The 6,317-nt window shown below is 41.2% G+C and overlaps 1 pseudogene across 1 annotated transcript; it reads right to left on the reverse strand.

Annotated features, from left to right (window-relative positions):
- Positions 1-1,022: 1,022 nt before the first annotated feature.
- LOC307248464 (olfactory receptor 10A6-like) lies at positions 1,023-1,958 on the reverse strand (annotated as a pseudogene). The gene has a single exon. The product of its transcript is annotated as an olfactory receptor 10A6-like (transcript).
- Between the last annotated feature and the right edge of the window lie 4,359 nt (positions 1,959-6,317).

A 6,317-nucleotide genomic window follows, 5' to 3' on the forward strand; every position in this document is an offset into this window, starting at 1 on the left:
ACAAACGTCCTGATATTAATTTAGGGGTGTTTAAATCTGGTGAAGGGAATACCGGCATAATCTTTAGGGCTCATCTCCTGTTTCCAACATGCATCACAAACTGCTTGAGGAAGCTGTTCTACTATGATAATTGGTGATGAATGAATGTTCAACAAGATGTTACTTAGTAACGCGTTACCGGCATCGGACCTCTTTTTTCAGTAACGAGTAATCTAACGCGTTACTATCTCCAAACCAGTAATCAGATTAAAGTTACTCATCAAAGTCACTGTGCGTTACTTTTTCTGTCATTTTCCTTAGTGAAACATTTTACATAACTGCACAAATGACTGCGATTGCGATTTTATGTAAATAAATGTGCGCGCATGTGTCTCTAAACGCTCCAACTGCTCCAACCGCTCCTCTCGTCTTTTTGGTAGCGCCCCTCGTCTCTGACATGCAGCGTGTGTGTGTGCCTGGGTCTGTGTCTGTGTGTGTGTGTGTGTGCAGCAGCATTACGGCCGAGTCTAAGCCGAACTGTGGCGCAAAACAAAGTTTTCCCCCCGATGAAATATAGCGTCTGCTATGGGGATATTTAGGATTCGGTTACGGTGACATTGACGTTGAAGAGATAGAAGTGTTTAAAACTTGGAAACTTATAGTCACGTGGCGACCGGTGGCCACACACACCCGCGTTCCAATACCCGATTGTGTCGTGGGCAAGTGATGGAGAGAGAGAGCGGCGGGTGTGTGAGAGAAGCTTCGCTCCTGCAATAAAGGCTCCTCAAGTGTCAACAACGGCCCCCGGCTATTATTACCCGACCAGAGAACACACGGAAGGGGGTTCACCCCAACGGCGAACAGCCATCGGCCCTGGAGGGAACCATCTCCCCTAAGGCGAACAGGAGGTGGAATAAGAGATTAACGGCGATATTTTTTTATCGCCGATAAGAGTCTGGCGTTAATGCAGCACGTTAACGCCGATAACGGCCCACCACTAGTTTGTACAATGGCAGTACAGAATGTAATCTAATCTACAACTGTTAAGAGTTATTTCTTCCATTTGAAATTAAACTTTTACATGTGGAACGGATTTTGGAGAGATTCAGGCCGTGAATTAGAGGGTTAAAGATGGGCGGACATGTCAGAAAGTATAACGATAAAAAGATTTTAAACATGTTCGGTACATTGTTCATTTGAAATCTGTTTTGTATAACTTCAACGGTGATCCCTAAAGTTAAATTCAAGATGGAAGCAATGTGGGGTGTGCACGTACTGACACATTTTTGTCTGGTCTGTTTAGAACCGTTAAAACAAACTTTCAAAATCTTCAAGTATGTGAAAACAAAAATAATTAAAGGAATAAACATTGTGCAAAACTGGATAAGAAGAGCATAAATATGAATTATTTTGATGTCAAAGCATGCCAGCTTAATATCAGGGTAGCTGTTACAGTACACTTTGTTAATGCCAACCCCACAAAACTGCAAAGAGGATCTCAAATACATCATGATCATACCCATAAGCAAAGGATACAGCCATGTAAAAGCAATAAGCGTGGCTATTTTGTTATACGTCATTAGTGAGTGATATTGTAGAGGACGACAGATAGCAAGATATCGATCATAAGACATAACAGCCAAGTTTATATATTCTATACCTCCATATGTTTGCACAAAATATATTTGCACAAAGCATAAGGGCGCAGAGACAGTGTGAATATCAGAGAGAATTTGCACCAAAAGCAAAGGGAACAGTGCAGTGCTGCCATACAACTAATTAACAAACAGGACACAGAGGAAAAGGTACATAGGCTCATGTAAGCTTCTGTTCATACAGATAACCACTATGAGCAACACATTGGCACCAACTATGAAAATGTAAAGAGAAATGGTTATTATGAAATACAAGTATTTGAGAAGTCCAGTGTCAAAGTAAGCAGACAGTGTGAAATACAAAACCTGGGTAGAATTTATCATGATGAATAATTCTACTCTGCACACAAAGCAATAGTTACTGCAAACTCTCATAGGTCTGTACATGCGGTAAAGATTTGCAATTTGGTGCAAAGTGCAGCTTCAACATTAATGCAGATAAATGTTTTGAATGTCACTTAATAATAACAAAATAAATAATAAAAATAGACAGACAATTACAAAGCATAGTTGTACATGAGTCACTTTTAAACAAAATGTTTCCAACCTACTCTTGAAAGAATAAGACACACATAAACACACACAAACAGAAGTCAGAGTAGTAGTAACACTAGACACATTCGTTATAATGAAAACAACTATAAAATACAAATGTAAATGGCTCATTTCCTTTACAAAATGAGGACAATCATCCCAGAAATAACAGCGTTTTGGACGAGTATACTTTCATATTCACCTGTAATGCAGCTTCAGTCATACAGTGAATCCCTCCTAACTGAGCTCAAACTATGATTCCACTTCCTTTAAAGACTCCAGGAGAGAAACACACCCACAGCAGCAGGGCTAGAGCCAGATCTACAGGCGCACCACCCAATCACAATCATGAAAATAATAATGTGAATGAATCAATGAAGAAATAAATGAACGAAAATAGTGAGGGGCCCGAAGAATGGTTCAAGAAAACCCTAATTGACAAACAAGTTAGAGGAGGAGAGACCCTGCCCGGAGAAAGCCCGGGGCCCCCGTCTGGAGCCAGGCCCAGAGAGGGGGCCGGGTCTGCCACAGGGCCCGAAGATACTCACGAGCCCCCGGCTGAGTGCTACTACGTTGGAGTTTACCCCGCTGGACGAGAGGGTGGCCTCCCTACGCCTCTGGGTTGTGGGGGGAAGACTCTGACTGTGGTCTGAGCATATGCAGCAAACAGCAGTTCAGAGTGTTCTGCCTTCTTGGAGACCCTGAGCACAGTCCTGCATGGGGCTCCGGTAGGGGACTCCATAGCTCTGCTGGGAGATGTGCAGCGATGGAGACACCTGGAGAGGCGTGATCAGGAGGAACGGCCTTCCCGGTCTGAACCAGGGCCGGCGCTAGCCAGGGGCCAGGGTGGGTCGTGCCCACCCAAATGTGGGCTGTGCCCACCCAATCAAATTTTTTTTTTTTTTTTTTTTTTTTTTTTTGTTGGAAGAAGTCCAGGCACACTATCGGACGGACCTGTTCATTCGCTGTCCAAGAAAATGTCAAATAAAATTCAGACAATTAATTAATACTAAAGAATATACCATTACCATGCATTGCTTCTAATTGTATTATTGGGTGGGCACTGGGCAGGACAGCCTGCCTCCAAGTTACCCACCCGCTTATAGTGGTCACTGGTCAGCAGAGCCGTCCCGAAGCATAAGCGAATGAGCGGTTGCTTAGGGTCCCGACTGCCAGGGGGCCCCCCCCCCAATTTTTTTTTTTATTTAGTTTTTTTTTTAAGTTTGTGTGTTTGATATCAACATCATATTATGTAAATGTAAATTATCATAACATAAAAGGATAAAAGGAATACAATGTTTTGGTAGATAGTTAATAGCTTAATAATTGAATCAGTTCATCTGGGAGGTAATCAGAGGTTAACTGATCACGTCACGTTCAAGTCCATGGCATGCACAGTGTGCATTGAGTTTATTTAAAAATATTTGAAAATGGGGCTGCCCTCAGTTGCCCATGCACTGTGTATATTGTAGTCTATAGCCTATTTCAGCCTCGTCTGTGGAAAAAAAGATAACTGGACAACAGAGTTCTTCTGCTTCGTTCCTCTCACTGCATTTAAATTAATTCATTATATTACAGAAAAATATGTCCCGTAAAAGAAAAAGAGCACCAAGCCCATCCCAGAGGACCCTGCATAATATTTTATTTCAAATTTATATTTCTATGGAAAATCCATGTGTCTTTCTTCAATAGCTTCTAATTCATCCGACCCAGTGTCTCCAAATTATTTGTTCACACAAAATTCCTCAGATTTAGCCTCTTAATTTTCCTCTCAAAGTGCACCAGATTCATGCATTTCACTTTAAAAAGGTAAAAAAAAATCTCCCGGGGGGGGCATACCCCCGGACCCCCCTAGCAGGGTCGTGACCTCGACTGGCTACTATTTTCACCCAGCTGGACATCGGAGGCAATAGTGGAAAGACTATATATCTATAGTGTGTATAGTATATAGCTCTGGACTACCACCATCCAGGTTGCCCAGTCCCAAAGCTTTCTCTTCAATCAGCTCAGGCTGCCTACAGTTAATACTGCGATTAAAAAAAAAGATACATTATGTAGTATATAATGTATATTATATGTTATTCATAAACATTTTGGAAAAAAAAAACATCCAAGAATCAAATTTCCCACACAGCAACACTCAAAGTTTATTTGCATATTGTGTTCTACACAATTCACAGTAAATGTGCCAAAAAGCAGACGCAGATATCTTACAAGGGCAAAAAAATTCTGCTTGCCCGCTCTGTGCGCGCTTGCATCTTCGGTCTCTCTGCCCAGTGTGCCCACCTAAAATTTCTACAGGCCCACCCTAATCTAACTGTCTAGAACCGGGCCTGGGTGCGTTACTATGAATTGATTGAATAAACTGTGTAGCCTAGTCCGAACGCACCCCTGGCTCCATACTACAAAAACTGCTAGTGAAGAGACTGGTGTGTTTTAAGTTGTGTTTTATTCAGTGTGGATGACATTATAACTGCGCCGTCACGTCAGTCAGCCGGAGCGCCTGTTTAGTGAATTTTATTTTTCTCTCTCTCTCTGTTGTGTGAGCGTGCGCGTTGCCGCAGTAACCTAACCACCTATCAATCCACGGTTGAAACGTGCTCTCCCTGAGTTTGTTTGCATCGCCCTTGTGAGTAAGTGCAAGGAGTTTCCCGATCTCTACAAATTATAATTTATGCACGTTATTAAACGGCCGCGATTCACCGGTTGCAACAGCTGTTTAGCATGTCATCACAAGCCGAACATTGCTATTGTTCTTTTCCTGGGATCTGTGTGCTGCTGTGCATGTTAAAGAAGGAAATAAACATAGGATAAATCCTTACTCCTCCTCTCATCGTCTCATGCTTCATGACGTGTTTGGCCTTAAGTGGTGTTTTAGCCGACACCCCTGAACTGAATCCAGTGATAGCAGATCAGCACGGTACATTCAGCAGTTTCCTCTACTACTTTTGTTGAGAACAAAATACTTGAAGTGCAGGATAAACATCTTGCTGTATGTTGATGTGCAATAACAAGCCTATTAAAGGTTGTGTAGCATACAAGTAGGCCTACCTGTCTGTTCTACTCATTTCAACTGACTTGTGAAAACTGCTCAGAAAAATCCAAATTTGTTGACATATAGCAACTTTTTTTTTTACAGTAGGCTAAAGCAAATAGTTACTTTCCCTGGTAACTAGTTACTTCTATTATAAAGTAATTCAGTTACTAACTCAGTTACTTTTTGGAACAAGTAGTGAGTAACTATAACTAATTACTTTTTTAAAGTAACGTTCCCAACACTGATGGCGTACGAACAGAATCAATAGTTCAGTAGCCTGGATGTGCTGCTCTGAAAAGTAATGTCATATAAATGCTGTCTGAAGTGACGGAGCACTTTAACACATCATTTAATCACTTTAACACATAATTACATCCTGATGAGTTGAAAATAGTGGGTCGGGCTGTTTGGAGTGTCAGATACTTAAAGCTAATACTTAAGCTACCCTTAAGGCTGCAATAGGCCCTTAGTACTAAGTAAAAATTTCATGAATTCCAATATTACCGAGATTGAGGTCGCACTGCCAAAATCAGTCCTGTATTGCATCAAGAGCCACATATGAAAGTTGTCCAAATCGGAAATCACATATGAGCGAATACATTTGGAATTGCACCACTTTTGCATGCAATCTGAATATAGATTGTAGATTTTATTTGACATGGACATGACAATATCATTGGACGAACCAGATGCATTGTTTTCAGTGTATTACCATAAATGCTAGTTTTCAACACCCGACAATGTACGAAATGTAGTGCAAATGTTGTGCAAGTAATCTTTATATTCAGCCAAACGGTTAAAAATCAGCAGCCCTGATTGTATGTAAAAACACACCGTCTGCAACATTTAAATGAGCATGTTAGCCTGTCAAACCATGTACACAGATCTTACACATGACAAAAACGGTTTAAAACGAGCCATTTATCTAAAGCCTGCTCCACTGCAAAGACAGATACACATCATTCACACTGTGTGGATCTAATATGAAGTACATACTATATATCTAAATTTATTTTTGTTCATAGATTGAAGTAAACAACAGTTCTGAGACTGGGGAAGTTTAATGAGGAAGGATAAGATGGTGAGAGGGCCACCGTTACCTTCAAACCCGC

The sequence above is a fragment of the Ammodytes marinus genome, assembly GCF_949987685.1.
Source record: "Ammodytes marinus genome assembly, chromosome: 3".
NCBI classification, from domain to species: Eukaryota; Metazoa; Chordata; class Actinopteri; order Uranoscopiformes; family Ammodytidae; genus Ammodytes; species Ammodytes marinus.